We start from the raw sequence: 24739 nt of genomic DNA on the forward strand, positions 1-24739 counted from the left end.
GTTCATTTTTAAGCATTTAAATTTTTTGTCTATTTAAATGTTCACAGTTGCACAAAATTGTAGGTTTTAAGCTTTTTTTTTTTCATTTAAATTTTCAAAGTTGTGGAAAATTTTGGGAGGGGAAGACAACCATTTAATGACAGTAGATGCAAAGATTTAAAAAGTTAAACCTTTACAATTGTTAAAAAACTGTCAACATCATACATCAAAACATAAAAAACAAATATACTTAAATCAAACTTAAATAATTTCTAGAGCAGATTCTTATTTTGCCTTTCTATAAATTTCTATCATCATCAATGGAAATATCTTTTTGTCAACTTGTGTGTACACGGTGAAATCATAATTTACCGATACAAACCTAATCCTTCCAAGCCTAGTTATATGTGCATAGAATTTCTTTCTGGTATACACTGCAAATGTTATCTTTTAATAGTGTTTCAGTAACCCCTTGCTCTTTTATGGAAGAAGGTATACAGAATAATTTGACTGACCTTGTCCACATCATTCACTATTTAATACACTATTATCTCCTTTTCATATTTCCAAATTGCATAACTATAGACTTTTTAAGTCTCTCTCCTCTTACAGAATCCTTCTTATAGCTTTTACATATTCCTCTTTTTTGGAACTCATCTATTTCTGCTTATTTTTTTGACATTAGGTGACCAAAACTGTACATAATATTCAAGGAGAGGACAAAATTTATCTACTGGCACCATATTTTCTGTAGTAATCTGTGTCCATATATTAATATCAACCTCAGAAAACAGATAAGTATCTAAAAATCCATTATTTTTTCTTTAAAAAATACTAATTGCATATTCACTTCATTAGATTAAAATTTATGAAGACTGATTGACATTAATGCACCACACGTTACCATGCATACTGTAATGCATATATGTAATGTTAATCCATACCACCAGTCTAATAAGTAGGTACAGAACCTGCAGTAACCACCTTCTTCTGACTACGGTGTAAAAATATTTTATATATATTTTTAAACAAAATTCCAGAAGCAAACACCTTATTATTAACTACTTGCCAATTTCAAAACATCTAAAAAAAAAAAAAAATACAGAGTGAATCAGGAATTTTACCTCAGAAATTGCATTCCACCAAGCAATCCAGTTACAGATGGTAATGACTTCCTGACACCTGTTCAATGGCTTCCGTAAAGTGAGTTGGTGGTCTCAGTTCTCTTTTTTTAGGAGGTGTTCACATCACAATACTACCATTGGTATCCTTCTTATAGCTTTGGCAAAGGCCAAAGATTAAGTTAACAAAGAACCTCCACTACTCTGATTCCTAGATGTTAAGCCTGAGCCTAGAGTTAAGGTTCTTTGCTGGAGCAGTGCACACCACTTCCTTGTGATATACTTGCTCTTTGTATAAGCAAAATAGTCTCCATGGCTCTCACTCGAACATCTTTCACAAGGTATTAACTTTAGTAATTAAAGAAAACAATAAAACATTGGCAGAGCTATACAAAAAGCATGTAGAGGCTTCAACTAGGTCAGAGACCTCTTGTCCTATAAATAAAACAATATACACACAATTTACAGAAACTTTTCTGCTAATGCCCTTCTTTTTTCAGAGCAGCAGTAAGTAAATATGGCTGAAACGCTTCATGAAACATTCAAGAATGCCTTTTGCTGCTTCAGTGACAATACACATTTAATGCCAGCAACGATTACACTAAATTACTGCAATACGAGTACAGCATGGTCTCTAGCTCTCAGAAGCAGGATTACAAAGATGGTGATGCTAGAGAAGCACAATAAATAGGCTCACTATGGAGTGCTTTTTGCAGATTTTACTCCAGAAGTACTATCAATTTGTTAGGTTGAATTGCCTCAATCTGGTAGCTGACTTGCGTATTTCCACATTTTGCACAGTGACGTCAACTTAAAATTAATTGCAACAAATGAATTAAAAGTGGTGTCCGATACTATACATGATCAAAAGCCCTTGTGTACAGTAAAATCCTTGCCAATTTGTTGCTATTTTACCTTTGTATATTCCCTTTTAAAAAAAGTTATGTTTTGGTTTTCTATCCACCTGCTGTATGAAAACATAGGGGAAACTGAATGACTAGCTGCACCATGGGAACAGTGACATTGTTATACACAGAGTGCTCTAAAACACTAAATTTAAAAACTGAAACAGTATTTTCTCTAATTTCCTTCAGTTACAGTAATCTTAGGTGCTTTCTTATGCTAACAGCTAAACAACTGTCAGACAGATGTGATTTTATCTTAGAGTCCCTTTGAACATTCCTCAGTTTGAGGGGCAAAGATTCATGAGTTTTATAGTTATAAAAAGCTTAAATGAGTACAATTTTAGGCGCTGATGCTGTAAACAATATGCACAATTAGTCCCACTGACCTATAAACGAATTCAGTGAGAGTACTCACATGCATAAAGTTACTCATGTGCATAAGTGTGTGTAGGATCAGGACATTAATGGATAGTAAAATCCACTTAGATATATACATTTATTTCATACATTAAAATATCAAATCAAAATGTTCTTTTTAAAGATATTTTAACTGGCTTATATTGTAATGGTGAGAAAAAAGTTAACACCAAATCCCAACAGTGCTTGTGTACACTGGCAAACGCAATACCACAAAGTTCAAATGTTTTCCTCCTCTCCAAGAGGCAATACTGGACAATATCAAACTAACATCCCTCTGAAATTATGATTCTATGCAAAAAGCTGTTGTTCTGCAGATCCAGCAGCATTCTCAGGAATTCACTGCAAGTACATTTGTAACAAGCACTTCACAGAAAATCTGTTTTCCATTATTATTGAGGGGTCTGTAAGAGGTTACATACACATGCAAACATGTGGCTTTATCATTGTTCCTCTGACCTTGCCACACATTTCAGCATTGTATTTTTAGATTACTCCTCACACAATTATATTGTTAAGCTTGCATTTAATTCCGTATGTCCAGCTGCAATAAAAGTCAATCCTCTACATCGTAACTGTTCCAATTCTTTTGATTTGGGGGGGAGGGCGCGCGGCGGGAGGAAGGTAAGTGACATTTCTTCTCCAAATACCTACTTTCTTTAGATACCAATCCCCCCAATTTTGCGTAATACAGTAAGCATCCCATCTTCAACTGCAGAACGTTTTTGGATAACTGTAAAATCCTTTAATCTAGCCACAATAGTCTTCTGTTCCCAAATCTAGGCAAGTTTAAAGATATTTTGTCAACCTCTGTCCTCAAAGTCAGCCAAAGACAAGTCACAACAGAGATGCAATCATACTACCTTTTGACATAGCATCTCAATACTGGTAAGCAGAAGTCATCTGCAAGGTCTACAATAAAAAAAAAAGTTTAATCAGCCTATACTACCCCAGCAGGAATGTTGAAAAATCACCTATTTTTTATTTTTGCACCTCACTTGAGTCGCTCATTTCTAATCTTCTCTTTTTGGAGCAAACAAGTTTAATCACACACTTAAAAAACCATCTCTCTATCAACCTCTTCATCAGCAACCATTCAGTTTTTTCCAATTTTTACTCCAACTCATCCCTTAGATCAAGTAATCACACTGCCAGTCAAAACTTATCTTCACTGAATTATGCTTATCATTGGAGGAACTCTTCATGTTCCAGGCTTACTGAATCCTTCCAATCATAACATCCCTCACCTCTGAGACACTGTTATATCCCAGGATCTTCTCTGCCACTTACTTCATCTTCTTTGAAGCTGTGTAGCAGACAGCTACAGACCTTATTGCATAGCTGAGTCCCAAAGATACCAGTACATGCAGCACGTCTCTGAAGCCTTCAATAAACACCAGTTTTTTTCTTCTCCAGCTAATGTCATAGGTCATGTCTACACTGACCATACAATATCGTCTAAACTGATCATACAACTATACATAAAAAATGATGGGGTCTAAATTAGCTGTTACCACTCAAGAAAGAGATCTTGGAGGCATTGTGGAAACATCCACTTAAACATCTGAAAACTTCCACTCAGTGCGCAGGGACAGTAAAAAAGCAAACAGAATGTTGGGAATCATTAAGAAAGCGATAGATAATAAGACAGAAAATATCATACTGCTTCTATATAAATCCCTGGTACACCCACATCTTGAATACTGTTTGCAGATGTGGTCGCCCCATCTCTAGAAAGATATGCTGGAATTGGAAAAGGTTCAGAAAAGGCCCACAAAAATTATTAGTGGTATGGAACAGCTTCCACATGAGGAGAGATCAATAAGACTGGGACTTTTCAGCTTGGAAAAGAGATACAATACACAACTGGTTCATTCCTTACATCACATGTATATGGTAGCACACACATTTTTAACCTCTCCTAGTGTCAGGTAAGTTTTTTAACCCGTACCTATTCATTTGAAAAGCACCCGGAGATCCTTCTGGATAAGAGGAGTAACAGCATACAATTTCAAAGCAAAATTAACCAAATATAACTTACATTCAATTTCAGTATGCATTCCCCTTGACTATTTGCTTTGAAAATATTTAATAAATATTAAATAAAAAGATTCAACAACACGTCATTTTGAAACTATTCACAATATGGGGTAATTTCTGATGTCTTAAGAATGAATTTATTTCCCAGTGTTTGAGAATACTTTGAAAACATATTTCCTCCCTGACTGCGTCCTCTGTCTTTTGGCAATCATTGATTTATTAAACTCTTGTTAGCTTTCATGGCACCTGAAGGTGCTCAGTGCCTCTGAAAACAAGGCCATTTATTCAGTTACCTGTAGAATACTCACAGAATCATAGAACTGGAAGGCACCTCGAGAGGTCATCTAGTCCAGTCCCCTGCACTCAAGGCAGGACTAAGTATTATCTAGACCATCCCTGACAGGAGTTTGTCCAACCTGCTCTTAAATATCCTCAATGATGGAGATTCCACAGCCTCTCTGTGGAATTTATTCCAGTGCTTAACCCCTCTGACAATTAGGAAGTTTTCCCTAATGTCCAACCTAAACCGCCCTTGCTCAATTTAAGCCCACTGCTTCTTTTCCTATCCTCAGAGGTTAACAACAACAATTTTTCTCCCTCCTCCTTGCAACAACCTTTTATGTACTTGAAAACTGTTATGTCCCCGCTCAGTCTTCTCTTCTCCAGACTAACCAAACCCAGTTTTTTCAATCTTCCCTCATAAACCATGTTTTCTAGACCTTTAATAATTTTTGTCGCTCTTCTCTGGACTTTCTCCAATTTGTCCACATCTTTCCTGAAATGTGGCGCCCAGGCCTGGACACAATACTCCAGTTGAGGCCTAATCAGAGTAGAGCGGAAGAATGACATCTCATGTCTTGCTTACAATACTCCTGCTAATACATCTCAGAATGATGTTTGCTTTTTTTGCAACAGCATTACACTGTTGACTCGTATTTAGTTTGTGATCCACTATGACCCCCAGATCCCTTACTGCAGTACTCCTACCTAGGCAGTCATTTCACATTGTATGTGTGTGTAAATGATTGTTCCTTCCTAAGTGAAGTACTTTGCATTTGTCCTTATTGAATTTTATCCTATTTACTCCAAACCATTTCTCCAGATCATTTTGAATTTTAATCCTATCCTCCACTTGAAACCCCTCCCCGCTTGGTATCATACGCAAACTTTATAAGTGTACTCTCTGTGCCATTATCTAAATCACTGATGAAGATATTGAACAGAACCGGACCCAGAACCGATCCCTGCAGGACCCCACTCGTTATGCCCTTCCAGCATGACTCTGATCCACTGACAACGATTTTCCAACCAGTTATGCACCCACCTTATAGTAGCTCCATCTAGGTTGTATATCCCTAGTTTGTTTATGAGAAGGTCATGCGAGACCGTATCAAAAGCCTTACTAAAGTCAAGATACACCACATCTACCACTTCCCCCCATCTACAAGGCTTGTTACCCTGTCAAAGAAAGCTATCAAGTTGGTTTGACACGATTTGTTCTTGACAAATCCATGCTGACTGTTACTTATCACCCTATTATCTTCTAGGTGTTTGCAAATTGATTGCTTAATTATTTGCTTCATTATCTTTCCAGGTACAGAAGTTAAGCTGACTGGTCTGTAATTCCCCGAGTTGTCCTTATTTCCAGTTTTATAGATGGGCACCATATTTGCTCTTTTCCAGTTTTCAGGAATGTCTCCTACCTTCCATGACTTTTCAAAAAGAGAATCGCTAATGACTCAGATATCTCCTCAGTCAGCTCCTTGAGTATTCTAGGATGCATTTCATCAGGCCCTGGTGAGTTGAAGACATCTACCTCGTTTAAGTAATTTTTGACGTGTTCTTTCCCTATTTTAGACTGATCCTACCTCATTTTCATTGGTGTTCACTAAGTTAGACGTCCAATCACCACCAACCTTCCTGATGAAAACCAAAACAAAGAAGTCATTAAGCACCTCTGCCATTTCCACATTTTCTGTTATTGTCTTTCCCCCACTCATTGATAACAGCTCTACTCTGTCCTTTGTCTTCCTCTTGCCTCTAATGTATCTGTAGAATGTTTTCTTGTTTCCTTTCATGTCCCTAGCTAGTTTGATTTTGTTTTGTGCCTTGGCTTTTCTAATTTTGTCCCTACACACTTGTGTTATGTTTATATCTATCCTTTGTAATTTGACCAAGTTTCCACTTTTTTTAGGACTCTTTTTTGAGTTTTAGATCATTTAAGATCTCCTGGTTAAGCCAGGGTGGTCTCTTGCCATACTTCCTCTCTTTCCTACACAGTAGGATAGTTTGCTCGTGCCCTTAATCATGTCTCTTGGAAAAACTGCCAACCGTCTTCAATTGTTTTTCCCCGTAGAGTTGCTTCCCATGGGATTTTACCTACCAACTCCCTGAGTTTGCTTAAGTCTGCCTTCTTGAAATCCATTGTCTTTATTGTGCTGTTCTCCCTCCTACCATTCCTTAGAATCATGAACTCTACCATTTCATGATCACTTTCACCCGTGACCTTCAACTTTCAAATTCTCAACTAGTTCCTCCCTATTTGTCAAAATAAAATCTAGAACAGCCTGCCCCCTAGTAGCTTTCTTCACTTTCTGAAATAAAAAATTGTCTCCAATACATTCCAAGAATCTGTAACCTCACATTTCAAAATGATGTCTAAATTCTTTGAAGCAGGGATTGTCTTTGGTCATGTGTTGATGATGTTCTCTCTTATCTTTCTCTTATCTCTGGGATAAACAATGAGTTCCTCAGAAAGATAAAGTCTATAGTGAAAGGCAAGCAGGAAATTACATCTCCCAATTTTTGAATTTAAATTATCACAAGATTTTAAAAGAAACCCATGGGGAATTAAGTAACAGAATTATACAATTCTATTAAAATAACTGGGAGGAGAAGGTCAGCCAGCTGTGAATGACTGAGGGGAATTCAGATCTCACCTTAATTCCCCTCCTCCACACAGATTTTAAGTACACCTCTATCCCGATATAACACGGTCCTCGGGAGCCAAAAAATCTTACCGCGTTATAGGTGAAACAGCATTGTATCACCTTACTCCGGCCTCAAGCATTTCCGTTATTAATAGTCACTTCCCACCCCCTGACTTACCCCTCAGAACCCCCGACCCATCCAACCCCCCCGCTCCTTGTCCCCGACTACGCCCTCCAGAGACTCCCTGCCCCAACCACCCCTCCCAAGACCCCACCCCCACCTAACCCCCCATGCTCCTTGTCCCCTGACCGCCCCCTCCAGAGACAGCCCTGTCCCTAATCACCCCCAGGATCCCAATCCCTACCCAACCCCCCTGCTCCCTATCCCCTGACTGCCCCGCCCCCTATCCACAACCCCGCCCCCGGGACAGGCCCCCCGGAACTCCCATGCCCTATCCAAAGTCCTCATTCCCCGTCCCCTGACTGCCCCGGCCCCAGAACCTCTGAACCATCCAAACCCCCCTGCTCCCTGACCGCCCCCCCCCCCCGAGACCCTCTGCCCTTATCCAACCCTTTGGCCCCAGCCCGGCACCCTAACACGCCGCTCATAGCAGCGTGTCAGAGCCAGACACGCTGAGCCGCCAGAGGGTGCAGCCCCGCACCCCCAAGCACTGTTTTACCGCGTTATATCCAAATTTGTGTTATATCGGGGTAGAGATGTAATATACATCATCACTGTAAATAACATATACTCTGTATCATTAATAAGCCATCTTCTTCTCAAAGTTTCAAATACTATTTCTGTAGTAGAACCTCTGGATAAGGAATGCACATCCGCTGAGCAGATGTATAACTTCAGTATTTAGATTTTCTTTTTACTAGACATTTTCAGATTTTCTTTTTCCATCTGTTTTTGACCTCCCTTAGTTAGTTTCTCCCCTTGTTTTAGTTCATTATATCAAAATAATTCTCTAAATTAAAAACATCTTTATATTTGAAAAAGTAGCACATTTTCAGAGATGTGGGAGGGTGTAGCACCGCCAGGGGCAAAACAAAATCAGACAGTTCAACAGAGAGGCTCAGGTCTAAGCAAAAACTGTCCTGTCGGGGTAGGGTTTTATTTCAGGTTTCGTGGTTCAACCTGAATTGGCAAGTCTCTAACTGCATTCCTTCCATGCAGATTTAAGAGCAGTAAATTCAAACACACAAACTATAAGGGACTGCTCCTATATTTCATCAGAGCTCCCTGTCCTTGCTTCTGGGTAGCACTATATCTTAATCTGTGGCCTTCTCTACACACAAACTTTCACTGGTTTAACTAAAGATGTGTTTTTAGTTGAATTGATGCAAACCCAAGCATTGATACTTTCAGATTAATTTAAGCCTGTGGTTTATATTGATTAACTTAATTCAGCAAACAATCTATTCAAGCTACACTAGAAGTGAGGGATAGTTCAGTGGTTTGGGCATTGGCCTGCTAAACCCAGGGTTGTGAGTTCAATCCGTAAGGGGGCCATTTAGGGTTCTGGGGCAAAAATTGGGGATTGGTCCTGCCTTGAGCAGGGGGTTGGACTAGATGACCTCCTGAGGTCCCCTCCAGCCCTGATATATTCTATGATACACTCATCCTAAATAGATTTAATAGTGTTCACAAAATAATTCTGAATCATTCAAACAGAATTTTTAAACTGGTGTAGTTGTCTCTAAACAAGGCTCATCTACTTTCAGGCCCAGCCCCCATTAGGTGATTTTAGAAAAAAATTCTCACCAGTACTATCACTTGTTCAGCTCCATCAGAGGAAAACCCTAGTGTAAACAAGGCTTGGGAGCTTTCAGCAATTTTTTTTAAGGCACCACAACAATTATACCTCCTCCGAGAAAACATAAATGTGACCTTTGAAATAAGTAAAACCGTTAAATTGTAAAAAAAAATCTTATTTTTTTGGTACATTTTTTATTGGAAAATTTTGCTTTATTGAACAATTTACGTTTTACTGAACCAATATATACACAATTTTAAAATAAAGTACATTAACACTAAACTCACAACAAATGCTAACACACAAAAGTAAAACTAACAAGAATCTTTTTCCATTCTTATTCATTCACATACATTTCTGTTTTGTCTCCAGCAGACGAGAACTTCATAAACAAGATTTTAAAAGTTTAACTAACATAATGGTAAGAATGCAGGTAACCAATAGAGCCTTACCTATAAGCAGGGTTTCTACCTGTGTACCTAATCAAACTGTTTGGGAGGGTTTTTGCTAAATTTCCCTAATACAGAGGAAGTCTGAGCATCACACACCGGTCTTTTACTTTGTTTAGCCTAACTAGGCTGACTACACCCTAATTAACTCCCAGCTGCAGCTAAACAGTCTCCCAAACTGACTAGAATTAATCCTCAAATCCTTAGGCCAGTGCCTGGTTCTGTGGGGATACAGCAAGGTTTTTGAGTTCCCATCCAAGGAGTATCAAAGGACCTGCACTTCCCATTAAAAGGAGAAAAGGGGTACCTTTGAGCAGAGTGGATAAAAATCAATGATTTTTTTAAAATTAAAAAAAATTGAAGATTTTTTGTATTTAAATCGGATTTTTTTGATAAAATGCTTTTTGAGGAAAAAACCAATCTAAAGATAGCTTTAAGCTATAATGTATCTAAATTAAAACTATCTCATCATGGGATATGGATTATAAACACTAATTCTATAGTATGAGACAGTATATTCATGTAAATGTTTAAGAAAAGTTTTGGAAATGAGTTCCAATAATTCATGGATTCGGGACCCAATCTTATGGGATTCCAGGGGCTTCTGTAAAGATTATTTAGGTTAATCTTTCTATCTACCCAATGGAACTCAGTGCTCAGTCTAGAAGATACCATTAGAGATGCTTAGGGCTTGTCTACACTGGGAAGATTTGTTGATGAAACTAATGTTGACAAGGGAAAAATCGACAAAAGCAAAGTCGCCAAAAGAGTGTCTACATTTGCTCCCTCGGTCAACAGATCGCGTCCACATTCATGGCGCCTTTGTCGACAGCGAGAGCAATGGACTGTGGGTATGTATCCCACAGTGCCAGGCGACACCATCCGTTGCTAGGAGTTGTGAGAATGCAGAAACGGAGCGCGGCGCATCCTGAGATGTGCCAAGTGTACCATCATACACCCCTTTGTGTCCCACCCCTCCAAAGGTCTCAGACGTTCTTTCACACCATTTTTCCAACTGTCATTCTTTTGCAGTGCACACCAGCATCTGCAGTGAGAGAGGATGGATTCCCGCACTTCTCTCCTATGTGCTGTTAGCTGTCATGAGGGCTGTCATGAGGACATCGCGTATGGCAGCACAGTTACTCAGAGTTACTCACAAATTTAGCAGAGGATGAATCGCAGGCACCCGAGTGTGATATGGATGGCAGCAACTTATCAGTGCTTTGTGCGTTCACAGAGCAGCTGCATACCGTACAGTGTCGCTTTTGGGCTAGGGAAACAAACACAGATTGGTGGGATCACTTTGTCATGTAGGTGTGGGATGACGACCAGCAGGTACAGAACTTTAGGATGCTTAAAGCAACCTTCATGGAGCTATGTGTTGAGCTGGCCCCTGACCTGCCAATTTGGAGTAGGAAAGTCCACTGTTGGGGCTGTATTACTCCAAGTATGCAGGGCAATAAATTGCATCCTGCTGCATAGGACCATGACTCTGGGATATGTGCATGACATAGTGGATGGCTTTGCAGAGATGGGTCTCTCTAACTGTGGCGGGGCCATTGATGGAACACACATTCTAATTTTAGTGCTAGACAACCTTGCCTCTGAATACATCAATAGGAAGGGATACTTCTACATGGTGTTGCAGGCTCTTGTGGATCACCGGGGGCATTTCACAGACATCAGTGCATGTTGGTCTGGAAAGATGCATGACACATGCATCTTCAGGACAGTGGCCTGTACAGAACGCTGCAGGCAGGGACTTTCTTTCAAGACCATAGTGGGGGACGTGGAAATGCCCGCAGTAACCCTGGGAGACCCGCTTACCCCTTACAGCCCTGGCTCATGAAACCTTACACAGGGCACCTGGACATCAGCAGGGGGAGGGATAGCTCAGTGGTTTGAGCATTAGCCTGCTAAACCCAGGGTTGTGAGTTCAATCCTTGAGGGGGCCATTTAGGGGATCTGGGGCAAAAAAAATAAATTGGGAATTGTGCCTGCTTTGAGCAGGGGGTTGGACTAGATGATCTCCTGAGGTCCCTTCCAACTCTGATATTCTATGATTCTATGAAAGGAGCGTTTTAACAACAGGCTGAGCAGGTGTAGCATAGTAGTCAAATGTGCCTCTGGCCGTTGGAAAGCTTCCTGGAAGTGTTTAAATGGCAGGCTAGACCTTACCAAGAATAATATTCCCATGGTCATAGCCGCATGCTGTGCTAATCTGTGTGAATCTAAGGGTGAAATGTTTGCTCAGGTGTGGAGCACAAAGGCAGAGCGCTTGGCTGCACAGTTTGAACAGCCAGATGCTAGGGCTGTGGGCCCAGAGGGCTGCTATTAACATCAGAGAGGCTTTCAGGAACCACTTTGACAATGAGGGGCAGTAACATGTCTGCTTTGGAGTTGCTTCCCCATTGCATCCATGTACAATGTTGGGGCCCAAGATCCATGCAACACAATGCTTCAGAGGCCTGTACCTGAGAGTGAAGTGATGGCTATACGCTTTTGTAGAACACAGAATAAAAACGCTGTACCATTAAATACCTTAGCCTTTATTTATTGTTTAAAAGGGTAAAACCTTATAACTGTGTGTAGCTCCAGCTTCATTGTACAAGCTGCGAAAGGGGGTGGAGTGATGGGGAAAACTCAGGAGTGCTGTGGAGTGAAAAGGAATGTGTGGGCATAGAGGGGGGTGGGATTTGCAAAGAATTGTGCACCTGCTGCAGACGCGCTCAAACTCAGGTCTGCTCAGACTGCAGCTGTACCATGAACTTGAGCATCTCCGTCTGATCCTCCATAACTTTTAGCATCTGCTCTGTCACTTGCCTAGCAAAAGCAGCACTCTCTTTTCTGTCTTGCCTTTCAGCTTCCCAGACATGCCCTGCTCTGTCTCTCATCATGCTGCAGCACCTTGCGGAACATCTCCTCTTTGCTGAGCCTAGGATTTCTTCTTATCTGTCGCAGCCGGTCAGCAGGGGTGTATGGTGTGTTCCTCAAGGTCTGTGCTGAACATTCCAGCAAATGAGTGAAACATTTTAGTAAAAAGGGCATTTTGCTAGTAGAAATCACTTTCTCTCTGAGACTCTAGGCAGGCACACAGCCCCGCAAGCACCCCAATCATGGTGAGTTCCAGGAGTGGGGGGAAGGCAGTTGTGCATACAGACAGAAAGGTCTCGGCTTGCAGGGGATGTTCTCAGGGAACTCATTCTAAAATTATCCCACAATTTTTCACAAGCGACCAACCTGCTGGCTGACATCTTACTGATGAGAGTGACTAGGGAAACCAGGGCTCAGCTTTTGAATGCTTGCGGCTTTCACCCCCGTCTATATGCAGCTCAGCTATGTGCCGCTTTGGTCCCAGCTCCAGTGACTGCTAAATGGCATGGTACAGTTTCCTACAATGGGGAACCTAACAAGGCTGCAATCCCTTGGAATCTGCAGCAGAGGATTAATAAGTACCTCTTGGAAACTTTCCAGAGTCTCTCTCTGGGGGATTCCCTGGTCCATCGACACCATGCTTGGCCATGCAGATTAGCTACACATTACCTGCCTCCCACTTTTCGATTCCCTACACAAGCCACAGCAACTTACCTGGAGTCTCATCTGCTTCCTGCTCCCCGTTGAGCACTTCTGGAGTGGAGGAAAGTTCCTGGCTGCATGCCCCACTGGGCGACCACACCTCTTCTAGCTTGACTTCTTCATCCACAATTTCAGCCTCAGGGTTACCCCCTCTTTCAGCAGCCTGAGAAGTATCCATGGGGTAATCGGCAAATGGAGGTGGGGTCACCACCAAGGACAGCATTCAGCTCCTTACAGAAGTGGCAGGTCTTAGGTGCACCACTAGAGTGATAGTTTGCCTCCCACGCCATATGGTACGCCTGCCTCAACTCCTTTATCTTCGCTCTGCACTGCTGCATGTCCCGATCATAGCCCTTTTCACACAAGCCTCGAGAAATCTGCCCATATGTGTCCTGATTCCTGCAGGTCACTCGCAGCTGCGACTGAACAGACTCCTCTCCCCATATACTGATCAGATCCAACAACTCAGCGGTGGTCCAAGCGGAAGCGCGTTTGAGGCGATAGCCAGCCATGCTCACCTGGGAAGCTCCTCTGGGAAGCCAGCAAACAGGAAATGAGATTTAAAAGTTCCGGGCTTGTAAGGGGGGGGGGGTTGGCTACAGGGCAGCGGAATTCAACCCGCTGACCACAGTGGCAGCAGGGGAATTGTGGGATACTTTCTAGAGGTCAATAAATTTTTTTTAAAAAATTGTGGTTTCTACACAGGCTGTTTGTTGACAATAAAGGGAGGGGAGAAAGACAGAAGTCTCTCGCAGGGGTGGAAGTTTTTTGTTGCCAAAACTAGCGTTTGTTTGGGTATTTTTGTTGTTGTTTTTTTAAGTGACTGTGCAGCGTATACGCTTGCAGCGTGTATGCTATCGTGGTTTTGTCACCAAAAAGCCAGGTTTTGGCAACAAAACTTCCCAGTGTACACAAGCTCTTAGTTTTGCAGTTCTCAAACTGTGGATTTGTGTCTCCAGAGATAACATGCTTGTTAACAGCAAAAATATTTTTTAACTAACTAACTAACTAATATACAGAAGGGAGAAATAACAGACCTCAACCATATTGTCCCTCTGCACATTTATGTACTCAGCGTCAATCCCTTACCTCTCTCTAAAAGTGCAAAGTTTCAAAAAGTTCAATGAATAGAAGATTGTTGGGGGGGGGGACAGAATAGATCTGGACAAGGAGAAGAAGTCTGGTGATAAATGAGAGAAGGGAGGGACAGGCAGTAGAAACAAAAGTGAAACTGTCTGAGCAGCATATTCCAGAAGTCTTGAGGTCTTTCTGACTGTAGTCTTCATTGATTTGAGATCTACCATACCATTCTCTCACGAGAAGGGAAAACCTATAATGGCAGCAGGCCATAAAAGAGACCCAGTTTGGGAATATTTTAATGAAGTCCCTGTACCTGTGGGTAAGACAGGCATGATGAAAAAAACATGTCTGAACATGCAGGATCTTCAGGTTGGTAACAACCAACAAGAATGCACTTTTATGTATAAATCCATGATTAAATCAAGTCTTCCTGACTAGTGATTTAAATCAAATCCACCCTGCCTTGAGTGAACTGAGATAAACAGAAAGGGATGAAAAAGGTATTTTCAAACCCCAACCATTCATTTCTATCACTCTCCTTGTTTCAGTTAAATATTTTCACATTTACTTCCGTCTCTCTAACCTAAAGGTCCCTACTGCTTTAAGAAAGTTTTTCACATCTCCTTTTGAAACCTCTATTCTTTCCCATCAGTAGGCAGGATCACTAGGAAGCAATGAGAAGTGCTTTCTACCTCAGATATTTCTTGCCCCATACACACAGCAGCACAGGACAGTGCCTGCATCTCTGCAGCACCTGCATATTCTGAGTTCCCAGAAGAGTGAAAACAACAAAGACAGCGGTCAGTTTGCAAAGTCCTATTGGCAGCCATGTAAGTACTAAATTGTGAGATTATCCCAAATTAAAGGCTTAGGAGTGTAACAGGGAAGAGAAAAGGGGCATGGGAAAATATAAAGTACTCACTCTAACAAATATTAACCCCTGAAGGCATCATGTTCCACCTTTGTCACAAGAGCAGAGGTAGTTAGGGTCTAACCCAAAACCCACTGAAATCAATGAGTCTGTTCACGGTCTTCAATAGGTTTTGGATCAGACCCTTGAACAGCAGAACTCATAGCCTTTGAAGAGAGCCTGAACTAGTTACTTTCCACAAGACAAAATGTGGTTCATGATTCAGGACCACACAGGTTATGGGTGTAATATGAGAAATAAAATTCTTTCAGCTCTGACAGACATGCAATACATGTCAAGAGAGAAAAAAGCCAACACTGCTATATGTTATTTGTGTTTGTACTTTGCTACATTTTATAGCGTCATTTGTTTTTCTACCACTCTCTTGCTAAAATAATGCTTGCATTTTATCAGTCACAATATAATAGTTATTACACTTTCAAAAAAGTGATGAGCTGTGGGAGTAGATATATTAACAACAGCTGGAACTACCTTTATCTTCTATAACAGTGCTTTCTAGTGAAGCTTTAGCAAGGATTATTAAATGTTTTAATGACATCTAGGGATTATTACACCGAAAACAATTATTTGAGTTTGTATTGAGAAATTTAAAAATGGCCTCTACTTAATTTCCCATATTTACTACTAAAGAGACAGTCAGATAGTTACCTGAAATTAGGCATATTCTGTACTGCATAAATGACAGGTTACAGTACTGTGGAGGTGAAGAACAACATTAAGAAGGTTTTCTTTTCTTTCTACAGCAGAGTTTGAATCAGATGGTGGTATATTAAAATTGCATTTAAAGGGTATTACTTCTCTCTCCACAATAGGAAAGACTTTTTGCTAGTCTTATGCAGGAAAGAGTATCAGAGGATGCAGCTGTGTAGTGTTGAAATGCATTCTATAAATTATTCCTTTCTAGGATTTTTAATTGTTTTTAGTGGTTCTTATCTGACCAAATGTTTCCCCTCAATGATATTCAAGTAAGTATTCATTTTGTTATTTATCCATTTTGTTATTTTTTTTAAAATCACACAAATACCACTGAATACATGCATATTAACACAAGCTATATACATTTGTAAGATTTCAAATTGTAGAGATTGGAATCGTGTCCCCCACAATGTTTGGGGATCAGGGCTGGTGCCTCTAACAACTATAGTTAGGCTTGGAAAGATTACATTTTTATTGGTAAATGTCCATAAACGTTGATTTCCACACACATACCACCAAAAAAAATGTCCATCAATAATCATCAATTTATAGATGGGCAAAGAAAGAAAAAATGTTGCTTGAGAAATTATTAGAGTTTGATTTAAGGATATTTATTTTGTGTATTTTGACATCTGATGTTGAAAATTTGTATTAACTGTTATAAAGCTTTAACTTTTTCAATCTCAACATCTACTGTGATAAAATAATTATGTCAGTCTGATCCTGACATAATTTCCCATAACTGTGAAACATTAAATAGATACAAATAAAAATGCTAAAAAAAAAATAATATTATTGGTCAGAATTATAAAAAATAAAAACTGAACTCTGCCCAGACCAATTGTAGCAATTAATAAGATCCCCGATCTTCTCACATTAACCACTATGAACTATACAAATTCCCAACAATAGTCTATAGTCCAGTGAACCTCAATACATGCCAGTCTTTTGCATTTCAGTTTATCAAGCTGTGTAGTTCAAGAGACAAGAGGGAGAGGGAGAGGGAGGAAGTAATCTCTTAGTACCTCAGTATCAACAAGGAGGGAGCCTCTCACAAAAGTCAGGAGAAAAGGAATCTAAGTATCACCCTGCCACATGAAGATAAAAGTTTTCCTGTTTTAAATCAGAGTCTCTTTTTTTCAATCACCAGAGGTCCAGCTCCATTATTAGAGTTAATCTTTCAAACTGTGTGGCCCCAATAAGAAAGAAAGATAAACCCACTAAGATGTTGGAAAGCTTGTTTGCATGAGATATCCACATTCTGTCAGGCTGGCAACCAGCTCCTCAGTTTTGTTCCTCGTCTATGGTAGGCCAACTATTGTTTTTGTTTAACTTAAGGCTGATGAAGAGGAAGCATAAAATATTAAATAATTATTGCTGTACTGGGTCCTTAAGAGGAATATATAACATATTTAGCCATTTACTAAAAATGGTGTACTGTTCCTAAACAGAACTGCCATGAAACACCATGCTATTGCTTCACGTTCCTGAATACAGTCTACTTTTTCCCCCACTGGAAATTAACTGACTCAATTTAGTTTTTCAATTAATTTCCTTATCTTCACCAAGAATTATGCATTTATCACCCCAATATTATTTTTCATTTTTTAAATACGGTTAATATATATCAGATTCAGTACGTCTCAATTTTTATGTTATGTTTTTAATTAAATATCTTTTCCAGAAATAGCGTGACTTACATGTTCAAACTCAAATTATTTTAATCACTTCTGGGAACATTAACAGCTGTGAAGACTTTACCTTAGCTTCTAAGCAAAACACCAGGAAGGAAAAAAAGTGGAAGAAAATCATTTCTTTCATTTCCGAAGCACAACGACATTGTAGAGGAAACAGAAACCTGATGTCACCAGGCAGTAGTGCAGATGTTAGTTAGTAAGGTAACTGAAGATGAAACAAAGCATCAAGATTTTATGGGGATAATCAGCTTAAAATCAAAACAAAAAAAAACCTCCAAGTTATCAGCCCATAGAAGATCTGCAGCTAGAGGGGCAAGTACTCTACCTTGCAACGCTCTGCAAATTAAACAACTCTCTTTGCCATACACAGTATCCTGCCTTTTAGGAATAACACTAGAGGAAGTTGCAGAGTAGCAGCCGTGCTAGTCTGTATTTGCAAAAAGAAAAGGAGGACTTGTGGCACCTTAGAGACTAACAAATTTATTTGAGTATAAGCTTTCGTGAGCTACAGCTCACTTCATCGGAATGCATCCGATGAAGTGAGCTGTAGCTCACGAAAGCTTATGCTCAAATAAATTTGTTAGTCTCTAAGGTGCCATAAGTACTCCTTTTCTTTTTACTGGAGAAAGTGAGGCCCTGAGCATCCTCTCAACCTCCAAATATTCTACCATGGCGTGGGCTACCCATCTGCGCCACTAAAAAAAATGTCAAGAGATTTGGCTTGACGTTACTGAGTTCTTCCGCACTACTGTTTATTTTCAGAGGTCAGATGAAGACAGGAAGGCCCACTGGCTTGATGATTGAGTTCCTCCTTCCCAAAAAAGGGCCTCATGGGATTGGAAGATGGTGGGGGGCATTCCCAGAAATCAACAGTAAGGGAGAACTCCCTAGCTGCAGCTTCACACAAGAATGCCTGGAAGATTAAAATTTTTTTTTTTTTTTTTTTAAAAACCTGCTCTATCAGTCCCTTTCAGTGAGTCATACCATAAAGGTACTGTATACAGCCCTACAGTTGGATTGATTCATAGTTGGTTATCTGCTATTGGGAAAACAGACTGTTTCGTTCATCGAAGATGCCAGCCATGAAGAGAAGTGGGGTTGAGGATGGATTTTTTCAAGGAGGTTGGTGAAGTAGGGTCTGTTTCTCTTGACAGAAACAGGACTGGTGCATGCAGTGGATGCACAAACCCTTGGATTCTGCCTTCTCCCCCTTTCATGCAGGAGAACTGCACCACTGCTCTTGCTGTGGAGCCAACATCTCTGGCCTTCTGCAGCTTAAAAAGCCATGGAATTTTTCAGCTATCAAGCGAAGAGATACAAAGGGTAAAACTGAAGTTCACTAATCTACCATGGGGCAATATCAATAACACTTTTTTTAAACCACTTTTTTTTGTATTAATGTAGTCTACACAAAGTTTCTCAATATTTTATTTTTTTAAATAGAAGTTAATATGCATGCTTAACAAATCCTTCACCGAACATATTTTAACATTACACACCTGCACAGCCTTTACCTTGATTCACAAAAAAAATTAGAACTATAACTGCAAAGGGTTTTTTATATTAAACCTAAACCCAAAATAATAGTCTTCAAAACATGCTACAAAATATCTCATCTCAAAAACTCAAGTACGCAGGCTCTAGTCTCCTGATCATTCAAAAGCCTCTTCACATCCACTCCCAAACACTTTTAAGCAGTAACAACATTCATCTATGGTGGACATTATACTGGGGTAATTAAAAAAAAAAAAAAAAACCCCACACACCTCTTCTCATCTGCCATGGCCAAAAACAAAATCTCAACACAACTCAGAACAAACATGACAGAACGTTTGCAGTAAGTACCCAAAAAAACCCTATGAAAACTAACAATCACAAACCCTAAACCTAACAACAGATAATTTTTAAAAACAGTTGGTTCCATATCCATACCAACAGGAGGAAAAAGAAGAATCAAGAGAATACATTCGAGTATATACATTTTTATACTCCTGATTCCAGATTATACCGGAACCAAGGAACAAGCACACGTGTCCCCCTTAAAGGTTTTTACTGCATTCAGTATTTTTGTGGTTCATGTAGCTATATCTGCCGACACAATGTCAAGGAGGTTAGAAGTTGGTTTGACATAGGCGCTTTTATTGCAAAATCATTTAAAATTACCTTGTAGTTAGAGTTTAAAATACTTGATTATATTTTATCAGTGAAAAATCAATCTAAAAATTAAAAATATATTTTGGTGTCATGATTTATAAACAGAAAAGGAAGTAAGTTTTCCTTTTGAAAGTCATAAGACCCTAGCTTTACCAAATACATTAATCTTCTATGTTAAATGAATGTCAAATAGCACCTACTAAGATCTACACCCACAGGCGCAGGTTCTTGCTTTTAGTGCAGTACTTCACAGTTGCTAAACAAAAACTCAACCCCTATTGGTAGATCTTAAATATTTGTAATATAAAATATGCATCTGTTAAGCAACTATGTCAAAAATGTTACCCTGATGAAAAAAAAAGGTAAACATATTTCCACCAAGTTTTAATCACAGAATTATAAGTGCATACTTTGATATTAACTGTATTAATAAATCTCTGGACATGCAGCACTGTCGTGCAGTGTTATATCCAATGATAGTCCTTGTCATGTAACTTTTTTTCTTGGGTTATCACTGAAAAATTATCACCTTAAATATGTATTCTCAAAACATCTTTTCATATTAATTTTTTGCAGAAGGTGAAAAATCTGATCAACCTCTCACTTGCAGAACAAGGGAAACTGTTGGATTTAGATTCTGCAATATTGTTTCTTGGTACAAAATGTAGTCTAAATACCGCCCATTTTAAGGATTCTGAAGTGTTATTGTTTAGCCAAACCGTTTCTTCTAGATTTTGTAGTCAGTTACACAGATACGCATCCTAAAACCTAACAGACCATCTTCCTGAAATACAGAAACTATTAGATGTTTTAATGTTTAATTGTTGAATTATGGGTTTAAAAGAAATGATGCAACATAACTTTTGTTTAAAAACACCTCCCACGGGGAGAAATTAAAGGCCCTTCCTGAAAGCCCTTACTAACCTAAGCAGTGCCAGTGATTATGAGACTCCTCTTGCACCAGTATAGATTGTATAGCACCCAGCCTGAAATTACATCACCAAAATGGGGGGAGGAGAAGCCACTGTAGCAGAGAAACACGTAAAGCTCCAATCTCGCAAGTGGCCTCGCACTGGCCGACCCCTGTGCCCATGCAGAGACCCACTGACTTGCATGGGCCCTCTGCGTCACTGCAAGGGCCCACCCACAATGCGCACACTTGCAGCACTGGGGCCTGCTTTGCCGAGCGGCGCCAGCACCCCGGGAGCAGGGAGCAAAGGAGCGTTGGAAATAACGTTACTGTCGCGAGCCACGTTAGCTCGCTCAGGCAGCGCCCGGCCCAGGGTGAAAGCAGCGAGAACCAGCGCTGCCAAGGGGGCTGTTCCCGCAGCAGAAGGGGGCACGACGCGCAGGGTGGCCGCGGCACCCAAGGCTCCGGCGGCAGAGGTGGCTACGGCCGCGAACGCGAGTAGGGCCCAGCCCCTCAGCGCACCCCCGGTGGGACGGGGGCCCCGGCGATAGCTAGCGACCAGCGCGCGCGTCCCTCGGCCGGCCCGGCGCACCACAACGTGCCCCCATCGGTGCACCCCGGGGGGGCATTTCCCCGGCAGCCAGAGGCTGCGGGAGCTCCGCGGGAGAAGCCGGCCCCGCGAAGGCGCGCAGGGCCTCGCGGCCCCCCGGGACTCCCCACTCACCCGTCGCAGGGGTCCGTCATTCTCTTCGCTGGGGGTCGCTCCCCGTGTCACTCTACGAGCAGCTCCCGGCCTCACACGGCTCGGCTAGACGGTGGGGGTGAAGGCGGGGGCGCGAGGAGAGGGGACACGGCGCAATCCCGACGCCCGGCCAGAGCCCTCTGTGTGCGGGAGGGGGAGCAGGACTCCAATCACTGCAACCAGCACCACGGAGGGGAGGAGGAGGCGGAGCGCGCAACCGCCGCGGCCGGGCTGGCTCGCTCGGGGCTCGCACCCCTGGGACACCACCGCCCTCACGCGCCGCCAACCTCCAACTACTACCAGTGCCTCCCACGGGGAGCCGAGCGCTGCTCGGCGGAGATTCCCGAAGGCTTCCCGCCCGCCCCCTGACACGCAAGCGCTCGGAGGAGCTCGCCAGTGCCCCCCCTCCCCCTCCGACCCCAGCGTTCGGAGACCGCCAACCGCCGCGCCGCGCCGCGCCGCCCCGCCCCCTCGGTGCGAAGACCAGTAAACTCCCCCGCCCGGAGACCGGAAACCCGAGCGCTGGGAGACCGGCAAACTCTCCCTCCCCGCACCCCGGGTGCTCGAGATTACCCCCCTCTTGGCCCACGCACAACCTGAGCTGTGGGAGATCACCTACTCCCCATCCCCCGAAGTCCAGTGCTTGGAGATCGCCAAGATAATGATTGCCAAGGGGTTACCCAAGGGAGTTCCTTGAGATGAACTGACAGGATCCTGGGCCTTTCTGCTCCCTCAACCAGCAGCACAAACTACCCCTGCTCCCTCATAAAGACCCTCTCTGTTGCCCCAAATACTCTGCCACCCCCACCCCCTCACTCCCACGGTTACTAGCAGGGCCTGTTGGTATTGCGGGGTGCTCCCGGCCCCAGCAAAGACATGCACTGTTTTAAATATATCACTTCAACTCTCCACAACTGCCCAAACCAACACCCATTAGGATGATCTCCTATGCTGCCTCCAAAGAAGAGAGGCAGGTGGCCTTCCAGATCAGTACAGGAGGGTGTTCCAGCAAGGGGAAGTGGCCAAATGGCTGTGTGAGGCCAACATCCTTAGCAGAGCAGAGGTAGTGATATGTTGGGAGGTGAAAGCAGCATTAGAAAGAATGATCAGTGGCTTTGAAGGAGGAGAATAAGTTTGGACTTGATGCAGCGGAAAACGGAGTCAATCCAAGGTTTCAAAGAGCTCTGAAGGTTATGTTAGCAGCTGTGCTTTGGATGGATTCAAAGGGAGCAAGTGCATGTCAGAGTGGCCAAGAGGAGGTGGTTATAGTAGCAAGATGGAAGCCTGGACAAGGGTTTTAGCTGTGGGAGAAGGAAAGTTTGAATTTTGGAAAGGTTACAAGAGAAGTGGCAGGATATGGTTGTAACCTTTATGTACAGGATGAAGGAGAACAACTTTTATGTTTGTCCAGATAATCCTCCAAATAACTAAGCCAACTAAGACACCTTACCCCTTTCACCTCCCAAGTGAGATGCTTTGCTTACTGGTGAATTTGCCAAAGGCCATTCTTTGCATTGAGTTTCTCAGCTCCTCATTATTAGCAAGATGCTGTCTGTCTTCAATCAGTGCTTCCCAACCACTGGTACAGCCACTCAGAAGGAGCCTTGGTGGTGTTGCACTGTGTGACATGTAGAGGGGCACACTGCCCACTTGGACTCCAAGCATTCTATGCCACACACCCCAGAACTACACCAGTTCCACTGTGGGCAGGGCCTTGTGCACTTGCAGAGTAGAGATAGGATTTACACCTTAACGTTGCAGAAGAAAGGTGATTAGAAGTATTCAGTTTCTATTTATGTCAAGAGCTTTATATGCGTAGCCTACTGCAAAGGAAAACTAAAATTGCACAGACCTACTCAGTTTCCCTTTACAACTGAACCGAGCACTGCTTAGGACACAGCATTTGCTGCTGGCAGGATGGATGCCTACCCAGACAAACTCTTTCCAGCAAGCAGCTGATTGGAAAGTGTGGTGAAGACACTTATGGGTGGCAGACGGTCTCACACAAACACTGTGTAGGAAACACTAGCATGCATGGTGTGGTGTCCACTTCACAGTGTAGCTCTATTCCATTTGTTGGTATTAGAATTATATACATTCTTCACTCCAGCTTATAACTACTACCTGTGGATCTGAGATAATAGTTCAGGCTTTACAGCACAATTCATGTATATTTTAGACCCTGATTGAGTCAGAACTGTGAGGTGAGTACTTGTATCACGTTAACCTACTCTAGAAAGCAAAGAGGAAGGTATCATTTCAAACCTAATGCCTTTGCAGCCTTTCTTTTTTTAACATGAACACAAATGCACACTTTTAAAAATGTGTCTAGGTGACTAAATACTGTGGTGTGAGACACAATAGAAATGCAAACCTTATTTTCTTAGATTTTCAGAAACATCCTGCCTTTTGTCCGTGTGCCAGAAAAATTTGTCAGCACCCAAAATGAGAACAGCCTACAGCACAGACAAAATCACAGCTTCTACACTGGGCAGTATAGAACCCAGAAACCCAGGTACCCTTTTTCTTTGAAATTATTGATATATGCATGCAGTTCCTCCACTCTGCTCATAACAACAAAACAGACAGCAGAGAAAAATGTGACAGGCATGTGTTCTCACAACCCAAAGCACAACTGCTAGAGCTAACTTTAAGGCAGCAGGCTTAACAATACTTTTGTAAAGTAATAAGCTGTGAGGTAATGTGATACTGAGCCTTTCGTGCATAGGTTGATTCAAATCCAATATAGGTTCCTAATGACCAAAAGCTGCTAACATTGTACATCTGTTTGATGCTGTATGTGAACTGTATAACTGGTTTTCATCCAGTTCTTTGTTGAGCAGATTTATACATCACAAAAACTGCAACTGGAAAGGGGATCTTTTAGGGCGCTCATTGGAATAGTCTTGCACTGAATATGCCAGAAGTGGTCCCTCCCAGTCAGGACTGAAGCACATGTTGTGTTGTGGATTAAGTTTGTGTTGCCATTGCGCACATTGTACTTATTCTCTGGATAAATAGAGGGTTCAGGTAATGTGGCATCTTTCATAAATATTAAATATAATAATAAAATGGAACACACTATAAGAAAATAGCATTAGAATAATGTCAGGGCTGCCTGAGATGGAGGTAAATCTGGGTCTAAATCAATGTCAGACACCTTTGCACAGAAAGTTACTCAAATGGCTGGGTTTGTGATGTTTATGAGTAAAAAAAAAATCAGATGGAAAGCAAATGATTGGAAAGATTCAATAAGCATGGCTCTGATTTCACAAAGATGTCAATCAGAAATAATGCCATTGAAGTTAATGGAGGTACAATAGTGTAAAACCTACATAAGTGATGTGAGAAT

At 41.6% G+C, this 24739-nt stretch overlaps 1 protein-coding gene and 1 long non-coding RNA gene across 3 annotated transcripts in view; one reads left to right on the forward strand and one right to left on the reverse strand.

The window, feature by feature from the left end:
- Positions 1–21685, reverse strand: part of BMPR1A (bone morphogenetic protein receptor type 1A) — a 172426-nt gene extending 150741 nt beyond the window's left edge. For both annotated transcript variants that reach the window (XM_084635589.1, XM_084635590.1), the window contains exon 1: positions 21370–21685. The gene's annotated coding sequence lies outside the window, so the exon portion shown is untranslated. The remainder of the gene's footprint in view (positions 1–21369) is intronic.
- A 129-nt stretch (positions 21686–21814) lies between these two features.
- LOC311524465 overlaps positions 21815–24739 on the forward strand; it is a 30860-nt gene continuing 27935 nt past the window's right edge. Inside the window, exons 1-2 of the long non-coding RNA XR_014712564.1 lie at positions 21815–23591; positions 23775–23902. This is a non-coding gene — a long non-coding RNA (uncharacterized lncRNA). The remainder of the gene's footprint in view (positions 23592–23774; positions 23903–24739) is intronic.

The sequence above is a fragment of the Lepidochelys olivacea genome (genome assembly GCF_965140295.1).
Source record: "Lepidochelys olivacea isolate rLepOli2 genome assembly, chromosome: 7".
NCBI lineage: Eukaryota > Metazoa > Chordata > Testudines > Cheloniidae > Lepidochelys > Lepidochelys olivacea.